This window comes from Lissotriton helveticus, chromosome 6 (genome assembly GCF_964261635.1).
Source record: "Lissotriton helveticus chromosome 6, aLisHel1.1, whole genome shotgun sequence".
Lineage (NCBI taxonomy): Eukaryota > Metazoa > Chordata > Amphibia > Caudata > Salamandridae > Lissotriton > Lissotriton helveticus.
The window spans coordinates 1,875,971,027-1,875,994,706 of NC_136067.1; the positions used below are offsets into that span (position 1 = coordinate 1,875,971,027).

Sequence of the window (23,680 nt, forward strand, 5' to 3'; positions counted from 1 at the left end):
ATGTGGTGGTAAAACAAAAGCCCTACCGCATCCCAGAGGCAAGACGCAAAGCGTTCCAGGACGAGGTAGACAGCATGCTGAAATCTGGGATCATAGTGCCTTCCCATAGCAATTGGTGCTCTCCGGTGGTCTTGGTACCAAAGCCGGACGGCAGTATCCGGTTTTGCATCGACTTCAGGGCAGTTAACCGGGTGTCTAAACAAGATGCCTACCCCTTGCCTAGAGTCGATGAGCTGCTGGAACGCCTCGGTGAGGCCCGGTACATCACCACCATCGATCTCACCAAGGGGTATTGGCAAATACCCCTTGCTCCTCAAGACATGGAAAAGACGGCGTTCTCAACCCCTTCTGGTCATTTCCATTTCACGGTACTCCCCTTTGGACTGCATGGGGCGCCAGCAACGTTCCAGAGGGCCATGGATACACTGCTGGCTCCTCACTTACGATATGCGTCGGCCTACTTGGACGACATTGTGGTCTTCAGTAAGACATGGGAGGACCACTTGACACATCTTGGGAACATACTAACCAGTCTGAAGGAGGCCAATCTCCACATTAACGCAAAGAAGTCCCGATTTGCTTTCCAGCAGGTCAAGTATCTCGGGTATCTCTTGGGGGATGGACGGATTAAGCCTCAGACTGAGAAACTGGAAGCAATCAAAGCAATACCCTACCCCTCTACAAAAAAAGAACTCAGGGCCTTCTTGGGGTTGGTGGGTTACTACCGCCGGTTCATTGCTCAGTTTGCGGGTCTGGCAGGGCCCCTCACTGACCTGCTTGGGAAAAACACTAAGTCAGCTGCACTCCCCTCTCCTTCGGTTGTGCAGTCTTCGGCCTTCCAGGCTTTGAAGGACGCCTTGACTTCTTCCTCTGTTCTGGTATCTCCTGATTTCCTCAAACCATTCATACTCCAGACGGATGCCTCTGGAGTGGGTATTGGTGCGATTCTTTCCCAGGTGGATGCGACTGGAGCCGAAAGGCCTGTGCTCTTTATCAGCTGCAAACTGTTTCCCAGGGAGCAAGCTTATTCCACGATCGAGAAGGAATGCCTGGCTGTCCGTTGGGGTGTGGAGAAGTTGAGGTACTATCTCGAGGGGAGGCCCTTTGTGTTGTATACTGATCATGCTCCTTTGACTTGGCTCCAACGCAACCGTGGGAACAATGACCGCATCCTGCGTTGGTTCCTGGCCCTGCAGCCGTACCAGATTGAGGTCCGTCACAGGAAAGGTTCCCTGCAGGGTAATGTTGACTTTCTTTCCCGGTATCCGATTCCCCCCGATCGGGTCAATCCTGGGGGTGGGATATGTCACGAAGCCGGGCTCCCTGACCTGGACGAGCTCCCTGACGTAGACGGACGGGGTGTGCCTGCTAACTTCTCTTCCTTTACACCCCGTCCGCAGGATCCTTGTGACGTTTCCTGGGCTTCCCCGGCTCTGCCTCCGACACGTCAGTTTCCGTGTCCAGCCTCCGTGACGCTGGGGGCGTACTCTCCGACTGCATCTGCACCCGACCACTCAGGAGCCTGGACGTCATCCACCACTGGCCAATCACGGGAGCTAGGGGCGTTTAAGGAAGCTCCGTTTCACTCCTGCAGCGCGGATCCTTTTGAAACCGAACAGGAAGACGAGGAAGACGCCGCCAAGGAGGAAGAAGGAGGAACCGTCGTGGAACCGCTGTTGAGCCCCCTGGAGCAGAGACTCGACAAGCCAGGAGGCCAACGTTTCCATGAGCCGCCCCGCCACACTTCCAAGGGAGAAGTGTGGCTACACAAGGTACGAGGGCGTTTTCAGGGGTTGTTTACCTCACGGGGTGGGACCGGGTAGCCTGAGGGTGGACACTCTCGCCGTGCCTTGTCATCCTTCACACATAGGAAGTTACAGACGGTGGCAGTACCCTGGTGTTCCCTCACTACCCTAACCCCCTCTCTACCATTGTGCATATCGTTCTCGGTCCCTAATGTGGCTCTTTTCTGTTTTTCTCGAGTAAACCCCGGAGCAAGCAAGCCATCTCTCCTTGAGGCCAGACCGGAAGTGATGACCTCGACAGTTCGCCGCTGAAGGGACGCCACGCCTGTGTTCTCTGTTCTTTACCCTTGTTTTGCTTGCACTCAAACCGGTATTAGAGAAGTACTTAATAAAAACCGGTTAAAGACATCCTTATACTTGTGGCGACTCTCCTTCCCCCGACCCCCCTTCCCACACTGTGGAAAGAGGATGTTCTCTTCTGCCAGCTTAGCACTGCTGTCGGTAAACATTGCATTCCTCTTAAGCTTATATTCCCATACAAACTGTGACTCGATTTGCAAGTGCTGTCTATGGTCTCAGAGGAGAACCAAGCCATACTCTCTTAACTTATTGCTGACAGGAGAGATGCAGCAAAGTTCACCATACGTGGTGGACTGGACACTACAGACTCATTGGGTAAAGTGATTTCACCATAAGTAGCCTAGCTGAGAACCACTGGCTTTTCCGGTGATGTCCAAGCCTTGTTCATGGGCATGCCCATTGATGGCTTTTGTCTTTTTGGTGAGAAGGCGGACTACACGCTGGAGTGCTTTAGGGACAGCAGTGTTTCGGCCCGGTCCTTGGGTCTCTGTGACCTCTCGCCAACCTGAGTCTGCCTTCTGCCTCTTTCGTGGCCATGAAAGGGGTTTCTAACCACATTCATTACCCTCCCAGCCACAACAGCCTATGCGCTACCCAGTCTTTTCGTGGCTGAGAACCCAGTTCCCACAGACCCTGTGGGGCAGGAAGCCAGAGGTTGGGCCAGTCTCCCATCCCCCCCCTTCCGTCGGCCCCCCGCCAGACGCAGCGTCTATACCCTTCACAGGCAGGGTATGGTATCACATGCACCACTGGGACCTACAGATTGTTCTCTATCCCCATTGTGGCCACCCTTCCACCCCTGCCACCTCTACGACCTGCTGATGGAGGACCACCTCTCCTTGCTCCGTCAGGAAGTGTTGACTCTTTTGGCCAAGGGAGCCATTGAAAGAGTGCTGGCATCAGAAGTAGGTCATGGTTGCTTTTCCTTCTACTTTCTGTTGCTCAAAAAGGATTAAGGCCTTTGTCCTGCCCTAAACCGGCACGCTCTCAATCTTTTCCTGAAAAAAGGAGAAATACAAAATGCTCACGCTCGCTCGTGTCCTGTCTGCCCTGAAACCGGGGGACTGAATACTTGCGTTGGGCGTGCGGGATGCATATTTTCACACCCCTGTCCTGCCTATCCAAAACATTACCTACGGTTCACAGTTGGCCAAGAGCACTTTGTTTGCTGTGCTCCCCTTTGGCCTTGCCAGCGCCCCTTGGGTATTCACCAAGTGATGAGGTGGATGCAGTACAATTGTGAAGGTCAGGGGTTCCAGTCTTTCCCTACATCAAGGATTGGCTGTTGAAAGCAGGCTCTCCCCAGGCAGTCGTCTCCCACCTCCAGACTACAGCGGACCTCCTGCGTTCGCTAGGGTTCACTATAACATGTCACAATCACACCTGACCCTCTCTAAATGCTCCATGTCAATGAAGTTGTTCTGGACACAGTGCAGTTTTGGACCTATCCTCCCGATTTATGAGTCCAGGATATTCAGGCTATGATTGTGCTGTTTCACCCTTGATCCTGGATTTCGGTGAGAGGGACTTCAAGGTTGTTAGGCCTGATGGCCTCCTGCATCCTGCTGGTGACCCATGCCCGTTAGCAAATGTGAGTTCTGCAGAGGGACCTAAAGTTCCAGTTGAAGCAGCATTAGGGGAAATCTGGTGGCTGACGAACCGCGATTAGGTCAGTGGCAGAATCCTTTCCATTCCCCAACCAGACCCGGCAATAGTGACAGATGCCTCACTCCTAGGCTGGTATGGTCATCTGGTAGAGGTGGCGATCAGAGGACTCTGGTCTCTGGCGGAGTCCACTATTCACATCAACCTGTTGGAGCTTCAAGCAATCCATTTGGTATTGAAAGCCTTCCTTCCTTCCTTCGATAAGGTGAAGGCTGGTGCAGGTGTTTAAGGTCATCACCCCTGCCATGTGGTACTGCAATAAACAGGACTGGGTGGGGTCCTGGAACCATTGCCAAGATGCCCTGCGTCTCTGGACGTGACTGTAATGTCAGGCCATTTCCCTGGTGGTTCAACACCTGGCGGGCTCTCTGAGTGCCATTGATAATGAGCATCAGTTGTCTGGTCAGGTTGCCTCTTTGGGAGGATCTTCTATCGTAGCAACATGGGAGGGTCATGTATCAGAACCTGAGCAGCCTCCGTCTTCCATCTGTGATGTTATAATGGCAGCCAATCGTCCCTCCACTAAAACGTTATATGCCTGCCAATGGGCTACATTTGTGGCGTAGTGTGCCTCAGGCATATCGACCCTCTGTTTGCACCTATTTCCCTAGTTCGGCTATTTGTTTTTTCTTTGGCCCAGCAGGGATCTGCTCTGGGCTCTGCTAAGGTCTACCTCTCAACCATTTTTGCAGTTCCCAGATCAATATTCTTTGTTTAAATTCCCGGTTGTGACTAGGTCCCTTAAAGGTCTCCCAACACATGTTCCCTCCCAGGTCTTTCATCATGCCCCGATTGGATTTAAATCTGGTCCTGACCTTTTTTATGTGTGCGCCTGTTGAGCTGCTGCACAACTGCCCTCTCCGGTTACTAACCATCAAGACTACTTTTCTAGTGCCCATCATACTGGCCAGGAGGGTCAGCGAATTTCTGGCACTCTCTGTACACCCTCCTTATACCACCTTCTATCCAGACAAGCTGGTACTTTGATTACACACGATAGCAACTGATAATGTCAAAAGATTAGAAAGTAGAAGAGAATAGGATCCTACTATATACGAAGATATTTTCTCTCAACCTCTTAAATATCCAAAGATATTGAATTATACGTCTCACTCACTTATCGTGACATGCTTCATCATTGGCACCTATTCACTCTCTGGTAGGATGATACCACCAGGGCAGACTCAACTGTAAATGAAATGGGAGTTCTTAAATTAAGTTAAGGCGGACAGGCAGGGATCCAGAACAGAGATATGTTTAAAAATGCCTCCAGGTATACCCAAAGACTTTTCTTTATTTATAGGGTACCTGGGGTATGGATAAAATTATGAATAATTTGGGGTTTTATTGAAAATGTTTGTTCAATTGTACCCCTGGTGCCAACACGTTTCAGTCCACTCTAAGAGCCCGATCGGGTCAGGGGCCTTCATCAGGGCTTTATTGTGTATGTCCCTGCTCCTAAGTGCATGCACACTCGTGAGGCCTAGCGCCCTTACTTGTCTTGGTTTCTAAGGAGAATACTACTTAAGTGTATCAACGGACAAGTATACCCTTGTAGGTGGCACTAGTTCCACCTATTTAATTCTGAAAATATCCCTTGAATCTCTAGCATCTCCATCTTGCTGCACCCTGTACCAGTTGCTCTCTATGAGAGCTGACCCTTGTTAGCATAGCCCTGTTTAATCTGCATAGTCTCTTGATCTGGTTAACTCACTGTGTGTGCATACATGTTTGTAGGGTATCCGCCACTCTGCCACCTCTCATTTTACAGCCCCGGGCCTCCGTGCTCTGGTGTCCCCCTGCACAAGTGTGAAGGTTCCCCCTGCAGTTTCTTCTTGTTCCTTTGTCTTTCCACACTGTCACAGTGGGGGAAGAGTACTCCAACACTACAGGTTCGCCACCACTGACCAAGCCGCTGGTGCAACTGGTGCAGCGAGGCCTTCATCTTGCCAGATTGTGCCCAGCTGGCTCTTTCATCCCCGTCCTTTAAAAATAAGTTTTGCTTTGCAAGAAATAATACAGAAAATCGTGTACAAAAGGAGCTGCAAAAGTCCAGTGATGGCGGAGCACAAGAATCAAGTGCACCTCTGTCTGCACCCTCTTTTAATATGTTTAACTGCTTTTAGACATTTTTGTAGGATTTTGTGATATTTTTTTCCTTGATTTGTGTGATTTTCAGCTTGGAATTTTCACTTTTTTGTTTGAATCACTTACTAGTCTCCAGATCAGATAGATGTATTTTTGTAAATGCTTATTTCCGAAGACCTGGCTCTTCGAATGACCCCCAACATAGCTGCAAACCCGCTCCCCCCAAGCGCCTTGAGACCCTAATAAGTGAGTAGCGCTTTACAAACCCCTGATTGATTGAGTGAATGAAAACAAATGAAAGGCAATGTCTTGCAAAAGTTGGTTTCACTGACTGTAACAAAGGAACTTTGCTCTAACAAATGCACAACTGCCTTGGTAAAAACTAATATGGTTGATGACTTGCTTGCATTTCTCGTTCCCTCTCTCCCCAACAGATTGCTGCGGAATTTGTATTTCTTCAAAATGTAGTGGCGTTTGTCAATCTGTCTTGGCAGCTTTTTCTGAGGTATAACTAAGCCAATTGCTGAATCCTTTTACCATATCCACCTCTACTCCTTCCTCTGCCAAGCATATCCTCTCTGCTTTCACTGTGTAAAGGCATGGCACTTCCCAGAGAAGGGTCTATTTGCCCCCCTTATACCCCCAGCTCTTCCAGAAGTGGGCAAGTACTAATGTGATCTGGCCACCCTTAATGATACACAGAGGGTCACCAGTGAAAGCCTTTCATGCCCACATAAAATTACGACTTTGAGATGCTCAAATTATACTGCATATTCTTCTCAGATGTGTCCATTGCCTTGTTTATTCAGGAAGTGAGCATCCTGCGTTATCACCGGTATACTCAGTCAAAGACTGATGACATGCTCATGCTCTGTTTTGGGCAGGTCTAAAGGATGAGACAAAAATCCTAACAAGAAGATTTAAACCCTTGCTAATTCCAAACTGCCGGGTCTGACTTGCCCATGGATGCAGAAGGATGCACGAGTGTGGGATTCCTGTACAATAAGGGGCAGTGAGTGTGTGAGTGGCTGTGTTATAATTCAGAGAATTGTAATCTCATTGTTAAAAAATAGAAGAGGCAGAGCAGGGAAACATTCGCCTAACAACATAACTTTGAGTTAGAAACTGGTGGAGGCTGCACATTATCTTTTCATTTACTACATCTGAATCTCCTGCATTGACAGGAATTTTAGTCAGTTTGCTGGATAAGTCATTAAACTAAGTTAAGGAAGCCTGCCTGATCCATGCATCAACCAAGCCTTGTTAGACTCACAGGAAGGCACAGCTTAGAGTACTCATGCAATTTTCTTAGACGGCAGGATTACTGATGGATCAGTCATGGTGTGGTTAGTTTAAATGTGAGATGCATTTTATGTTGTGAGGCACTAATGTACTGCGGCAAACCCCGTGCACTATCAATACATAGCTAAGCTCTCGCAACTACATTTGTGTTCATCCAAACAAGGTACAATGACCAAAGTCAAAAAGGAAGCGCAGAAGCAGGTTCTTTGATGTAAGTCTTCTTGTCACAGCAAGATGTTTAATTTTCTCCAGACTTGAGAATAATAGAGACGCCGACACGTGTTTCGTCGTGTGCGGTTGAGTCACACGACTCTTCAGGGCTTCCACTCCAATTCCAATATGTGGATGGAGTAAGTCTGGACCTCTGAAAGCTCTGTATCGAGCAATGGGTTTTCAGTGAGTTTATGCAACAGCCGATGCTGTGTAACACAATATTCAGTTGCAGTATAAGGATGATAATTTGTCTTATCCCACTGGTAATTTTCATATGTAGGAATAGCACTGCTAGTTGCTATGGTGTGAGGCGGAATATATTAAATAATTGTCACCTAGTACACGTTCTCAAGAGAGCGGAAGGAGGATGAAATGATATAATTGTGAAGAGAAGAAACTGGTGGAATGCTGGTACTATGGGCTCTTGGAAGCAGAGGTGTAGCTTTCAATGGTACTGGGAGTGCAGTGGCACCGGGGCCCAGCAGTATGAGCGTTCCACTGCACCGCTAGTGTTGCTATCTTTGTTCACATTAGGGCCCATGGTACCTTGTCTACGCCTTTGCTTAGGAGTATTGCAATAACCTCACAACATTTGAGTTAGCCGGAGAGTTGCACAAAGGGGGAATTGGAGGCAAGGAGGCTTATTTCAGTAAGAATGTGTGGGGGAATAAAGAGAATACTGGAGAACATAGTGAAGGAAGTTCAAGAGCACTGTGACTTAGGACTATGTTGAAGGCAGTGAAGCGGTGAAATGATTAAGAAACGAGTGATGGAGGGCAGAATGCATGGGACTTCATGGCAATGCGAAGGAGGAACAGCACCACTGTCCCATCCTCCAGCCTAAGGGGGAGCAAGAGCTGCAATACAGGCTCTTTGGGTTGCTGGGGAACATGATGAACTGCAGGGGGCAGGCAGCTTTTTGGGTAATTAACCAATCCATCCTAGAGTGAGGAGGGAACTGGAGAAATGAAGATCCAATCTCTCCTCCAACTCCAGCAGCAGCTGCCAGCACCTTGCAGGAGTATAATGGTACAGAAGACCATATGCTCACACATTATGTCATCTTATAGTTCAAAGTGTAAAAATGTTGGACTTTTCCATCAATGCACTCAGGATCTGGAACAAAATCCCTGTATCCATTCAGACGGCCCCATTGCTGCTAACAATTTATGGAAGAGATGTAGACTTGTCTCTGTAAAGAGCACTAACACTCTATAAATGCACCCCTGTCGCTATTTGTCTGCATTCTTTGCCTTTGGCGTTATACAATGATCCGCTGCCGTTTGGCTAGGTTCCTGCTATACAAATACCACATACATGCACATGTTCATTAAAAAAGCGTTGGTTAGTGCTACATTTTGACCGTCATGCTTTTCCATATTTAATTTATTTTGTTAATAAATGGCCTACTTAAGCAGTGTGGGGTCACACAAGCATTGCTTTACTCTGTCCTGTTCCTCTGAAGCTCCGCGCTTGACAGATCCCAAGGCTTTGCTTTGTAAGACTCCCACCAGTGGTTCTACTCAAAAGTTGCAAAGTGGAAGTGTGTTTTCCAGATGGTACAAATGCTTGCTTCAGAATGCTTTGTACTTGCATGTTGCTTTTTTGTACCTATCCAAACTATTTAATGGTGAAGAGGCTTGTGTAGTGGTACCATAAAAAGTACTCGCAGGACTTTCCACTAGGAGTGACCTACAACAAATATTTAAATAATCAGAAGTTTAATATGTGTCAGTGAAATATTAACACGGTGCCACTCTCTAGGGGTGGGAAGACTCTTGCATATCAGTGAGGAAGGGCCCGAGCTGGCTTCTGCTTAAGAATGAGATCCGTGGGCATCTAAAGTAGGTTCAGGGCAGTGTCCAGAAGAGGGGCTCCTGTTTTACCTGCTGTTAACCTATAGCTGTGTGTATACAGCTTATCTGGATGAGTCACTGCAGGCTCCAGTGTGGAGCTGTGAGGACTATTGTGGCAGTAGAAAATGTGCAAGTCATGCCATCTATTCGGTTGGAGTACTTGGTTCTGCATGTAACATGCGTGTGAATGCCATCTCATTGTAAATTAATCTTTTGTCAGCATCATTTTGAGGTGTTGCAGTCCAACATAAATGAAAGCGAATAAAGGCATGCTTCTTAGAACAGGCAGGAAGGGCAGCTTGAATGTTTTGTGACTTGTTTGTAGCATGAAAGGCTGCCTCCTGCCCGGTAGAATCTGCTTTGTCTGGTAGCGGGCACATGTGGAGATACGTGTAAGTCATTTTCCTGTTAAGTTACCCCTTTAGCCCTATTTTGCACTAGAGGTTTAAACTGTGCTTTTGTTGTGCCAAAGAAAAGCATTCATTGAGTCTCCGACAGGACCCCTTTCATCCTTGTTCTGTTTATGGCAGGGCATGTCCTGGATGTACTGGTAGCGTGTTAGGGCGGGAAGCTGTGTGGGACAGGATGATTATTTGAGTAAACTGTACAGATAGCACACACACACACACACTCTCTATATGCATATGCAAACCACCAGTGCAGTGTGGTGCATTGCAGCCTTGTTCATAAAAGTCAATAGTGTGGTGTCTTAAGGCAGGACCAGAGACTGTCTGACCCTGTAGAGTGGGGCCATAGCTGAAACCTCTATCCCAATACCGGTTGTGGCTGCCGTGCCCTGCACAAGCGAAGGCTTGGATCACCCAAGGCATTTGGGACCCTATGACCAATTGCATTAATCTACTGATACACACCTTTGGTGCAGACCGTAGTACTCCATGCGCAAGGACATGAAAACAATATTTAATTTGACACAATTTTTTCATTGTTTGATTAATTGATTTCCTTATTTGTAAAGTGCATGATTATCCCAAAAAGGGGCGCCCTGGTGCTAGTAAATAGTGATCGAAAAACAAAGCAAATGCCTACATCACTTTTTTTGTCCAGAATAACAGTCCGTGTTGCAATTTCCAAATAATATTTTGTACACTGCAAAACTGGCCTGCTCAATTTGCAAAGCTGCTCATGTCTGTCTAGACTGCAGCTGTGTTTATTATGTTGCAGGACTTGTGTACCTGCAACAAACTTTAATGGAAATTAAAATAAAACTTTCCCTAAGAGACTTCCCCTTGCATCATTACTACATTTAGTTTCAAGGATTCAGCTGTGTTACAAATTCACCTTTTTACTGAACCTTCAAGGTTTGTGTCACCACACCTAAACAGAATAATATGCTTGCCTTCTCCCTCTCTTTAGATGGACCTGTAATGCAGAAAACTATAAAAGCTAGGAATTCACATCACCGGATAACATACTTCTGTATATGCACCGTATGTGCCCAGCAGTGATTCATTTGTGCGGTGGTGGGTGCCAGAACTCGTTTTTGTGGACAGAGACTTATTTTTCATCATCAAGTGTTGAATCGGAGGTTGAGAAATAAAAACAGAAAGGTGTATTGATGTGGGAAGAAATGCGTAGTAAAACAGTGGCAAATGGAGAAGGCAGGGTTGAAAAATAACAAGCAAGATTGAGACAAAGGGAAAGGAAGTGCAGGGTATTGGAATCAATAGTAGGTTGTCATGGTATTCCGCACCCCTCACATTAAGCAGTGCGGATGGTGAACTTCTAACAAATCGTTTGGACCCTGCACTCTTTTTTTTTTAACGGCTTAAGCACTCCTATCCGCCACTTTCTGTTGGCTTTAAGTATTGAGATTTCCCTATAAACTCAAACACAATACGACAAATATTTACTTTTTTCTTTACATGCATAGCCCTCTAAAAGAGCCTATTAGAGCGAGTTAAGAAAAAACCCAGTTACACATTCCGAATTTGCAAAGCAGTGAGTGTTTAATGCATTTCTTTACACAATGACAATTGTAATTTGTTTTACCATAGTTGGAAATGACATTGCATTTGTGAAACCAGATCCCTTGTGAACCCCTTGCATTCTTTTCTGCTCCTTCCATCACTCTTTATCCAGAATTTAGATACAGCAGAGGAACCTTGGGTAGGACCGTGACCTCGGACATCCCTCGTATCCCTAGACGCACCAGCTCGCCTGTTTACCAGACCCACCCTTGTCTAACATCCTATCTGCGTTGAGTCACGGACTGCGGAAGTATGCAGTAGGACTGCAAGGAGTTGCTACGCACTAAAACAAACAGTAGGGATCGGCTGGGGCTACGGTTTCGAAGGCTTGTTTTATGTTCTCAGTACCCTGTGGTAGAAGGTGTGGTGGTCTTCACGTGCTCGGACACCAAGCAGTTGTGGTAAACAGGATATTGGCCTGAAGAAATGACAGACAGACTCGCAAAGCACACTGGCTGTCAATTCATAGGTCATTGCCCTGGGTACCTGCTCAGTCATGACTTCTGTCCCCTTCTTTCGCCTCCATTCTTTAATACCAGAATGTCAAATTCCAGATAAATCTCAATCACATTAATTCAGTAATAAAGACCAAAAGTTATCCAGCCTTTCAAAAAAATGACAATTACAGCTTTACTAGGAGAAACATGCAGTTCTCCATCATTGGCATACGAAGCATACATTCATATAAGCAGTGCATGCCTGTTATTTAACCATTAAAAGATAGAGCAAGTTGTATGCTAAAAGTTGAGATCTCAACTGAAAACATTTTAACGTTTCTATATGTTCAAGATGCTAAAAACATTCAACGTTTGCTAAGAGGTTCTACTCAAGGTTGTTGGACAATGCAAGAAGATGGACATATTATTTTTGAAAGCTCTCCTTTTATCACTTAATAATAAAGAAAGGTCAGAATCACAAAAAGTTAGCTTAGTTACTGCCACACAAAATGCATTGTTTAAAAAAACTTCTACAAAAATAAATCGTGATATCCCGTTCCTTCTTTGGCAGCTTTGAGTGCGTTTGTAAGTGCCCATCAAAAGTAACAGCATCTCCACTGGAAGCTTCACCGATCCACATGGAGTTGCTGTTACAGCTGATATACACCATAGGTACATCATCTTCCGTTGCCAGGGTGCTCAATTTTCTCCAGGTTCAACCCATTTTAAAGAAAACTGTATGCAGTGAGCCAAATCCACACAATATCTCATCCTCGTTCAGAACAAGTGCAAAACCAACTAGAAAACCACCCTTTACTGGCTCGCTTGTGTTCTCCGGCCTTGAGGCCACATTTTAACTGCAAAGTCTAGAGAGTTAATCATTTGTTGTCCTCAAACACTGACATGTGCAAATGGCTCCTCAGAGTACTCGCATGTGGACTGATGTAGAAACCTGTTCAAGAGAAAGAGACAAAATGCACTCTATTAATTCAAATGCCGTCGCTGACATGCATAATACAGGTTTGACTTTCTACTACTGTGTGAAACGGCGCATTTAAATGAAGATCCTGTAGGAACCTATTGGTAATCTTTAAAACTAGCTGTAACCAGCTTCATGTGTAAGAAATGTGAGTGAATTCTGGCAAACCACATAACCACGGATAAGTAAAATAAAAGGGGTTGTTTAGTACCATAAATTTAGCATGAATGTTGAATTATTATATCTGATTTCTCGCTACATAAATGCTGATAGAAAAACTACACATCAAATTCAGTACAAACTTTGAATCTTTAGTTGAGACTCTGTTAGTGTGTTAAAAACAAGCACCGAGAGCATTCACTCTACAGTGGGAAAGGTTCTTGTGGGTTTCTAGGAATCAACAATTGGACATCGGTGTGGTTAAAAACACGTTCTTCCCAGATAAAGGGCTACACTTAGAAAACGGGCAAATAACCCGTTCTTGCAGAGGAAGCATCCTGAAAGAGAACAAGGAAGGAAGTTTCAAAGTGTTGCTTACCTGCCTTGGTTCAGCTCTTCCTTCTCTGAGGCAGAGTCCCGCGTGCTCCTCCGCGGGCCCAGGGGCAGCAGTGGCGGTTATGTAGAGCCCCGCGGCCCTCTTGACTCCTCCGCGGTGCCGGCAGGGAAGGACACGGGGCTAAAGAGCGCCAGGATGTGGCTTACATCTCCCAGCAATCACCTAAATGAGGCCTAATTTCCGATAAGAGGCGCAGTAGGCATTGGGCGCAATCAATATCAGCACGCGCGGTGATTGGCTGGCGGCATGGTAACTCGAATTGCCGCCTGCGCGTGCACTGATCGGACCCGCAGCCAGCGACACGTAATGCAAGCAGGTTAGATAGCGTTTATGTGTCCAGGGCAAAGTTTTACGAGAGGCTCATTGCTCACCGCGTGAACTCTGATACTCAAATAGAAGCGTGCAGATTGCAGGGCGATAAGGACGCGCGCGGGCACTCGGCTTGTTTTGCACCGGCATTAAAGCTGTTATTACAAGACACAGGTGTGCACAGGGAGGACATAGACGTGTCTGCACTCTCAGGGCGAAGGGAAAGCCTCGGCGCAGCCATGCTGACCTCAATGAGTGCCAGAACTATTCGTTATTGAAATTACTTTCTCATTAGGTGGCACCGTCCGGGCGAGGGTGGGGGAGCTTTTAATCTTCTTTTGACTTCGTACTTTAAAATGCTGACATTTTACAATAGGCTGGTACCGCCAGGCTGCCATAAATCCATAAAATGTGTGTTAATCATTAGTGACTCGGCAAATGTTTGAGAAGTGTAGTTCACAGGGGTTCCAACAACAAAGGAACCAAAAGCAAAGGGGTTGAAATCGGATGGTTTCTTTGCTCTAATGTGCCCGTCTCTTGCATACCTGGCTGCACAGCAGACTTTTCCGATGGACACTAACGTCTTGTAATGTTTTTTCTTCCCTGTCTACTGAGGGATTATCGGGACGCGTCCGGGTGCCGGAATGCCCGGCCCTGTATACCTGGGCGACCCTATGCAGCCGCCTGCCACACCCACCTCTCACTTCCTCTTTTCCTCTGCTGCTGACGTAGGGACCAAACCGCGTCGTTATTTCCTTCCATCCATCCAGGGAATGTATTCACAATTCTGGTCTTTTTTGCAGGTGCTTTTTATAAACACTCTAAACTTTGAGGGTTATAGTGTGGCTAATCTGTCAGTAGGGCACATCTATCTCAAGCACCAATGGCCATGTCGTGTTGCTTCAAACAACAGGATCTCAATTCGGATGTATAAGTCTGTGGTTATTCAGTCAAAGTGCAGGGGTTGAGAAAAAGGAGCATCCAGCTAAATGAGGACACCTAAAGCACAGACTTTTGATGCCAAGGAGTAGAAGTTCAACTTGAAACAGTAGAATTCGCATGCTTGCTAATTCTGGAGTCTCAGTCTGGGCAAAATATGTTACTTTCTCAGCTATAAAAGCTTCTATTGTGGGCCAGTAGCCTCTTAATGTATCAGGGCAGATCTAAAGAAGTCAAAGCCCTGGGTCATGCTCAAGAGGTCGAAGGGTAGCTGCTGGGGGTGTGGCCTGCTGGGTCATGCAGGGCGACGTGAATTCAATTCACTCCACTCCAGCCCTGTCCTTAAAAGCCTAACTATGCACCCCACACAGTTGGTACTCCCCGGAACGTCTGAGAAATGGTCGATCACCCTGTATAGTAGATCGAGTACTTGAAGTAATTATCAGGGCTCGAGTCGGGGTACCACGTGGGTGGACGACGTCCCCCCACTTATTTTACCGGGAGCTCAATAACTGGAGCAAATGGAGCCACACATTCACTCTTTGGCCTCTCTGGGGCGAGATCAGAGCCCATTCAGAACGCTGCTAACGCGCTGGCTTCTCTGATGCAACTGCATCTAAGGGGTGAGCGAGGGGAGGCAATGATTCTGATGGTGCAAGCCACCTTTCGTGACTTCACTTTCTGTCGTGACTTCAGCGTCCCCCCCACTTCTTTTTTTAGGACTTGTGCCCTGGTAATTATCAACAAACATTGTCAAAGCTAACAGATCTGGCGTTCACTGAAAGCTTTTATTGGCTTTGTCAGTGCTTGTTTTGTCATCGTTTTTGTAAAACACTATTGCTGGAGGAGCTGCCAGCCCCAAAAAAATGTTGGTACGAAAAAAAGCCCAGATTCTTACTATACTTCCTGCCACTGAATGGAACTACTTTGTGTGAGGATGTGCTCTTGGTGAAAGGGCGTAATGGCATCACTCACATTGAAGTTAGCTAATGGCTGAAATGGGCTGATCTGCTGCCTCATGCTGTATGCTGTAATGCGCATAAGAAAGATGTAAATGAACAGTAACCTATTAATGGATGAAGAGGTCTGGCTGCAACCCCCTATCATAAGCAACTATATCATACATATTTACATATACAACAACCAGGACCACACAAACACTACAGACTAAAGGAAGTGCGAGTGCGGTGGGACCTGGTGGGTGCCGGCGGGTCGCATTTCCAACCACATCAAGCCACCAAACGCAGAGCATAGTGGCCTACATTTCTTCAGCAAACTAGGGAGCAAATAGCTGTTTCCCGCAACATACTGATGTTACCCTAAACTCTGCTACCAGTGAGAACTCAGCCTACCTGTGATTAGACTCTAGTGACATTTCTGTTACGGGGCTGTAAAATCACATATTGTTGCATTAGGCTTGGTATATGAAATTCCTGAAAATACACTATTATGCTTCCTCGCATAATTAACTACCATTCTCTGCAAACACTTTGCATGAACACACGAGCAAAAGAAATGACCGGCACATGAGCAGCTGCAATTTTTAGGTTGCTTGAGTTCTTTGCATTTTTGTAATGGACATGAGTATGCATTTCACGTTAAAATATAGTGTCAAACTGCAGTTTTGCATCTCATATGATCAGTTGTAATTTTGCTTAAATTTCCCAAACTTTTATATAATTACACAAAAGCAAATTATGCACATTTCGCACTCCTTCTGCCTGTGATCTGGCTGGGGCTGTCTTTGATGCGACCACTCACCCAAGCTAATGTTTATTACCACTGATGGGCCGGTCAGAGGCAGATGATTATTATTATTATTATTATTATTATTATTATTATATAGCACTGTACTGAGGGCGGCAAACTGTCCAGCTGATTCACAGGTTGTTCGCTGTGGTTCCCCACCTGCCACAGTGTGTAGAGCCTGGTTGGGAATGTAACGGCTGTGTGACAACCATGGGTTCCTGATGGCCCACATCTATTGCAACCCTGTGGCGCTCCACCCTTTGGAACATTGAGTGAGAAGCAACGCCCATGACATCTCAAGCCCAGACACCAACGGCTCATGTACTGAATTGTCCCCTGATCATTTTTATTTCTACTCAAACTCAGTAGTGTTGCTGGTTGGCATTTCATCCTGACACACCTGGTAAACTGTATCCGCCTGAAGCCTCCTTTTGTACCAACCAGGTTGTAAAAGGACACAGCATAATGTCTGTTCACATTCGTGTGTGTCTGTTATTATGCATTAGTTGATTAATGGCATACCTATTGTTCAAGCAGAAACAAACCACCATGGCAGCACATTGATCATTAATTGAGTGCAGTATCACAATGAGGTCAGCGTGCAAAGTTGGACTGCAAAGCCGCAATCTAGATCAGATTTAAATTCAATTTGAACTGAAGCTTCTCAATTATGGTTAATTGATTCAACCGAAGAAAACTTCTCAAAAATACCCTAATCATTACTTAGCCCGGGTGGTCAAACTGGGGTTGCAAGCAGCCAGGTGGGAAGAGCCTTTATATGGTATAGTGTAGTAACATGGCTCAGTTAGTATCCCAGAGTCTAAAATGTCCAGAGACCCGCATAGTGCTTCCATCTAAGAGCCAGCCATCAGTACTGCAGGCCACAGAGTATGAGAGATGATTGTATTATTAGTCTAACAAAAACAACTCCAACTAATCTGAAGGGCCGTTCCTGTCGTAGAAAATATCTTGCTTCTTGTCCGTTTTCTTTGAAAAGGCGCATCCCTTTCTCACTGTATGGGTGCAAATCACAGTTGCAGTATGTTAGGGACACCCATAAAACTGTCCATGACGTTAAAAAGAGTAAAGTACCAATGGCATAGTTTTCTGGGAATCCCCCGAGCAAGAAGTAAACAAGCATTTGCAATGCAATAGGTCACGCATTTACACCAGTTTGAGCTATTGACATTGTAAATGACAATGCCTTTTATTTTTGTTTTCGTTTTTAAAACCTATATCGTATACCGAAAACATAGGTATTCGATATGTCTGCAGTGATGGTGATCTCACACCTATATCTGCAGTGATGGTGATTTCACACCTATATCTGCAGTGATGGTGATGTCACACCTATATCTGCAGTGATGGTGATGTCACACCTATATCTGCAGTGAAAGTGATCTCACACCTATATCTGCAGTGATGGTGATCTCACACCTATATCAGCAGTGATGTTGATATCACACCTATATCTGCAGTGAAAGTGATCTCACATCTATATCTGAAGTAATATCTGCAGTGATAGTGATCTCACACCTGTATCTGCTGTGATAGTTATCGCACACCAATATCTGCAGTGATGGTGATCTCACACCTACATCTGCAGTGATGGTGATCTCACACCTACATCTGCAGTGATAGTGATCTCACACCTATATCTGCAGTAATAGTGATGTTCTGTTATGTTATGTTATTGGGGGTTTTATTGAGCGCTCAGCTACTCTGGCAGAGTGTCCCGGCGCTATGATCTCACACCTATATCTGCAGTGATAGAGATCTCACACCTATATCTGAAGTAATAGTGATCTCACACCTATATCTGAAGTAATGGTGATCTCACACCTATAGCTGCTGTGATAGTGATCTGACACCTATAGCTGGAGTTATGGTGATCTCACACCTATATCTGAAGTGATAGTGATCTTACACCTATATGTGCAGTGATGGTAATCTCACACCAATATCTACAGTGATAGAGATCTCACACCTATATCTGCAGCGATAGTATTCTCATATCTATATATGCACTGATAGTGATCTCACACCTATATCTGCAGTGATAGTGTTCTCATACTTATATCTGTAGGGATAGTGATCTCACACCAATATCTGCAGTGGTGGTGATCTCTCACCAATATGTACCGTGATAGAGATCTCACACCTATATCTGAAGTAATATCTGGAGTGAGTGGTCTCACACCAATATCTGCAGTGATGGTGATCTCCCACCAATATCTACAGCGATAGAGATGTCATACCTATATCTGCAGTAATAGTGATCTCATACCTATATCTGCAGTGATAGTGATCTCACACCTATAGCTGCAGTGATAGTGATCTGACACCTATATTTGCAGTGATGGTGATCTCACACCTATATCTGCAGTGATGGTGATCTCACACCTATATCTGCAGTGATGGTGATCTCACACCTATATCTGCAGTGATGGTGATCTCACAGCTTTTTACTGTTAGCACAACACTACAGCAAGGCCAAGCGAAAGGAGCCCCTTGGGCGCGAGGGGTGTCTTGAGACCTCAATAAAAAACAATGGAAGCCTGGACTCTGGTGTTGAGCAGTGACTGGTTGAAGAGTTGAAGGGTACCTTGGCGGCTAGCAGAGGGGGGAGATGATGCACATGTCTGCTCTAGAGGCAGATGGGGTAGATTGTGTATGTATATCGGCACAGAAATCTGTTTAAAGTAAACATTAGATTTAGGGTGAGGAAAAATACAGTAGCATGAACGTTTTATTTAGGTGTAGACTGTGCATGGTGCTGTTTTGTAATGTCGTCACTGGCAGACATAAACATATTTAGAAAAAAAACAGACTTCGGAAACATGATCCGTCACTACACGCCTCCTTTAGATATGAAATACCCTCACAACAGCCGTTAAGTAAACAATCCTGTCCAGATGGGCCGTCCCAAGAGGAGACAGGGCGGTAACAAAGAAGCCTCATTTTCAATCGGAGGCCACTGTTTATCATAAACGATGACGCCAGCCAATGAAAATGATGGGTGGGGCTTTAAGTCCCCTTCTGAAATCTCCTCTATCACAATATGTGTCGCAAAGGGAGCAGCGCATGCGCTGCAACACTAGGCGAGACCTAAAAATACGTTTATTTAGACCCAAGTCTTTTAAACACTACACAGAAATAATCATAAAATATTACAAACATAGATAAAAAAATTATCTCTTAAAATAAATGAAAAACCTTTTAATGAGGCTACAATGTTTAGATATCTACCCACAGGAAATTAAATGAAAAAAAAACAATTTGTATAGAGGGCAAACAAATACTCGCAGGCGCCAAGGCGCTGATAGCAGTTAGTCTTAGGAAGGAGAAGCAAAAAGAGGAATTCCATGATATCAGGTCCCTGGGAGCATCCGTTAAAGAGTAAAAAAACAAAAACGTTTTTAGGACCTTCAAAAATGGATCGTGAGCTTGAAGACTGGAGATGGAAAGAGGAACAAAATTCTAAACCTTAGATGCCGCAACGAAAAGACTTTGCCTCCCCACCTCGCCTATAGATACTTAAGAACAGTTAAAAGATTTTTATTTGAAAATCGCTGCTGTCTGCAGGAATTATACAGTACAAGCAACATTGAAAACGTTCATATAAGATAATAATCTTATAGCTTCTCTTCGTACCTTAATTCCATATATGATTAGTACTAGTTTTAATAATTTAGCCCTGTAGGCCAACACATGTAAACAATCACACAAGATATGTTCAGAGCAGGGATACTCAAAGTACTGCCTGGCATGTGGCCCTTCTGACCTCTACATGTGGCCCCCTGGTCAAGAGCAGCAGTGGGCTAATGTTTACATGACTCCGCACTAGCATAAAAAATACGTTTAAAAAGCCTGCAAGCATTTATTTAAAGGTTAATTGAAAATAAGGAATGGAAGTAACTAGGGTCTCCTAAACCACTAAACTTTAGGGAGACCATCATTTATAAAAACGTGTTGCAGTTTAAGTATGATGAAGTCTGTTGATAATTCTTTAACATGCAGAACCGTTTAACCGTAGTACATAAGATTATCAGTGCATTGAGAAGTATTTTTTTTAAGTGATAGTTTTCAAACATGAATTGAGAAACATTCATTCTTCCCTACACCATGATAACAATGCCAATAGTGTTTGAAGAGGCAAGTCAGTTGTCATGTGCACCTTTTGGGGGCTTGGGTTTCTATTATACATGAACAAACTATAGTTTATTAAATCAAACACTGGAGAAGCCTTAGTACGCACACACCCCGAAGTCATGTATTTCAAGGCCCTTATGCGCTAATGAAGAAAAAGGAGGGAAAGGGAAATAGAATAATTACCTAGGATCACACAGTTTAGTTAAGTGGAGAAGCCGGGATGAATCCCATTTTTTTGGATTCACATTGTGCAGGTCAGACATTGGATGTACATGCCTAGCTTCTCTTACACCCACCTTACCACAAACCCTCTCCCCAAACGCCAACTCCCACCTTACTGGTATCAATGCGGCCCTCAGTCACATTACAGACCAAATTTGTAGTCCATGGGAAAATGTTTGGTACAGAGGAACATCGCACCCTGAAGGCTGCAGCTACAGTTTCCGCCCTTGTCCAATAGTTGATTCCCACCGTCCCCGCAGGAATACAGCCGGATTAGCCCTAGTAACAGTTTCACTAAGACATTATGATTTACGGAGTTAGGTAACTCCATTAAGTATGTAAAGGAGGTGACATTCTCCCAAGAGGCAGTCAGGTGTTCCAATGATATTTCCAGGGATAAATAACCAAAATCCTTGGCCCTTGACTCTGCTAATCCTCTCAGATTTAGTTCCTTCCTAGATGATAGAAGTGAATTTTCAATATTATAATTCTTCAGTTTAAGATACCAAGCAATCTTTCTTTTTTTTTTTGTTTCTTTTTTTTAAAAGATTTTTATTATTGCAAGAAAGACAACTTAGTACATTTCACATAGCATGAAATAAACAAAGAAAAGAAAAAAAATATATCTATTAAACCAGCAAGTTACATCAGAGACAGAGGATCCACAATTACATATTATAAGAAAAAGTGTAAATTTACAAGAGAAGTAAACACAAATTTTTCTGGCCTCCATAAGCAAGAGATTTTATGAGATTTTACAGGTCGAAAAAGTTTTGCCAAATTTTTTCCTTCTTTTTTCAAAGCCTTGGGACCTCTAAGTTTAGCTAACGAGAGTTCCATTACATTTATTTAGTTTATCATGGTCCACCATTCGATAACGTTCGGAGGTTCTTTTAATATCCATGATCTTGCAATAACTAACCTAGCACATACAAATATTATAGTTATTAAATCTTTATATTGACAGTTGACATCCTGGATATCAAGTAGGACCAAATGTGCTGTAAGGGTTGGAGTAATAATTTGTTTACTAGCTAGAACATCCATTATCCCCTTCCAATATGAAGATAACGCCGGGCAAACAAAAAGCATATGTTCTATACCTGCTGCATCCATATCACATTTCGGGCATTTTGTTCTGTCTTTGGATCGGGTCCCCAACGCCCAGCTAGATATTCTTTGAGGAGTATAGTATAACTGTGTTATAGTTCTATACAGCTGTAGCTTCAAATTAGAGGACTGAACTATTGAATTTATATGGCTTAGCGAAAGAGATATCTGTGTGGGGTTAATATTCATTTCCAGCCTTGATGACCATTTATATGCTATTTTCACAGTATCATCAATTTTGCCTAATATTAAATGTCCATAGCCCAAGCTGATAAGTGATTTTGTTTTATCTGAGTATAAGCATCTTAATGTATCCGAATGAGCCACCTCGGCTATTTTCATTCTACATTGCAAGTAATCTCGTATTTGAATGTATTTAAAATACATATCATTATTTAGTTTATAAGTAAGTTTTAATGTATCAAAATCCATAAGCCCATACGGTCCATATAAGTCACCCAAAGTATTAATACCGTGTTCGGCCCAAAGATTTCCTACCCCATCCGAGAATATATCAGGTAAGCCTGGATTGCCCCATAATCGAAGCTCAGCATTAAAGAAAGAAATTTTATCAATAATCATAATTTCATCCCAATTTTTTTTAATTTGTCTAGCTGTCTTAAATTTTACTCTTTTATAGTAATTAGGATCGTTTACACGAAATAAAAATTGATTACAGTCAGGTCCCAGCATATATTGATGATAGAAAAGCAAACTTTAGTTTTTCATCAGACTTCGCAATCGGAGAAAGAAAGTAGCAAAAAAGTATAATCTAAAATCCGGAAATGCTAATCCCCCCTTTTCTATTGGTAGCTCCAAAAGTTTTATTGACCTGCGTGCTTTTTTATATCCCCACAAGAAGCTACTACAAATACCTTCTAGTTTTTTAAAGAAAAGTTTGCTAGGTTGTAGGGGATGGATCTGAATAAGTATAGTACTTTGGGCAAAATCTTCATTTTTACAAGGTTTATGCGCCCCACTAAGCTGATTGGTATCTTGTGCCATTTTTTCAAAGTTAAGGCAATTTCCTTTAACAAAGAGTCATAGTTCATATTTAGTATCATATCTGTACTTGCAGATAATTTAATACCTAAATAAGTCGCACTTTGGCATATACCAGGAATCGTATCCGACGGTTTGTAATTAGTAATAACCTGTGTCTTGCTTACATTTAGTTTGTATCCTGATACATTACCAAACAGTGCAGCTTCTTTGACTATTTCTGGGATAGCTCTTACCAGATCTGTGGTAAACACCGCAATGTCATCCGCAAAAGCCGTTATTTTTAAATTTTCCCCACCATGCTGTGCTGGGATGATATTAACTTGGGAAGACAGTGCATTTAAAAATGGCTCCAGGGATAGGGCAAAAAGCAGAGGGGACAGAGGGCAACCTTGCCTGGTTCCCCTCTTTATTGAAAAATTTGCTGATTCCCTTCCCCCATAACTAATCTTGGCCAGCGGATTGTCGTACAGTGCACATACCCAACTTAAATATTGACCCCGGATGCCAATCTTCTTTAGCACCTCCCACAGGTACTCCCACCCCACTCGATCAAATGCCTTTTCAGCGTCTAGCATGACCATTCCGAGTGGGGTGAGAGTAGTTGAGGCTACATCAAAAGCAGTAATTGCAGTGTTCACATGAGCCGTGGTGTCTCTCCCCACCACAAATCCATGTTGCTGAATGTTAACCAAATCGGGCATGATAGGGGCTAGACGATTTGCCAAAAGTTTTGAAAAGATTTTTACATCCGAGTTTAACAAGGAAATCGGCCGGTACGAGCCACATTCCTCTGGGGGCTTGTTCTTTTTAAGAAAGAAAACATTTTAGCTATTTTCCAAGAGCTGGGAACCTTCCCAGACTTAACGATAGAATCCATGACCTTTTCTAAAAGAGGCAATAGTTCCTGTGCATAAGTTTTATATAATTCCATAGGTAGACAATCTTCTCCAGCAGCTTTCCCCGAAGGTAAAGCTAACATTGCCGTGTTTATTTCAGTTAATGTAA

At 44.3% G+C, this 23,680-nt stretch overlaps 2 protein-coding genes and 1 long non-coding RNA gene across 3 annotated transcripts in view; 1 reads left to right on the forward strand and 2 right to left on the reverse strand.

Annotated features, from left to right (window-relative positions):
• The window catches only part of EPRS1 (glutamyl-prolyl-tRNA synthetase 1), a 961,840-nt gene that overhangs the window by 915,024 nt on the left and 23,136 nt on the right, over nt 1-23,680 (reverse strand). The gene's annotated exons all lie outside the window — the stretch shown is intronic.
• The window catches only part of IARS2 (isoleucyl-tRNA synthetase 2, mitochondrial), a 532,602-nt gene that overhangs the window by 201,427 nt on the left and 307,495 nt on the right, over nt 1-23,680 (forward strand). The window lies entirely within an intron of this gene.
• LOC144761931 (uncharacterized) lies at nt 11,175-13,326 on the reverse strand. Its single transcript, XR_013595955.1, has 2 exons — nt 13,172-13,326; nt 11,175-12,606 (listed from the first exon to the last, which is right to left on the reverse strand). It is a non-coding gene; the product is annotated as an uncharacterized LOC144761931 (long non-coding RNA).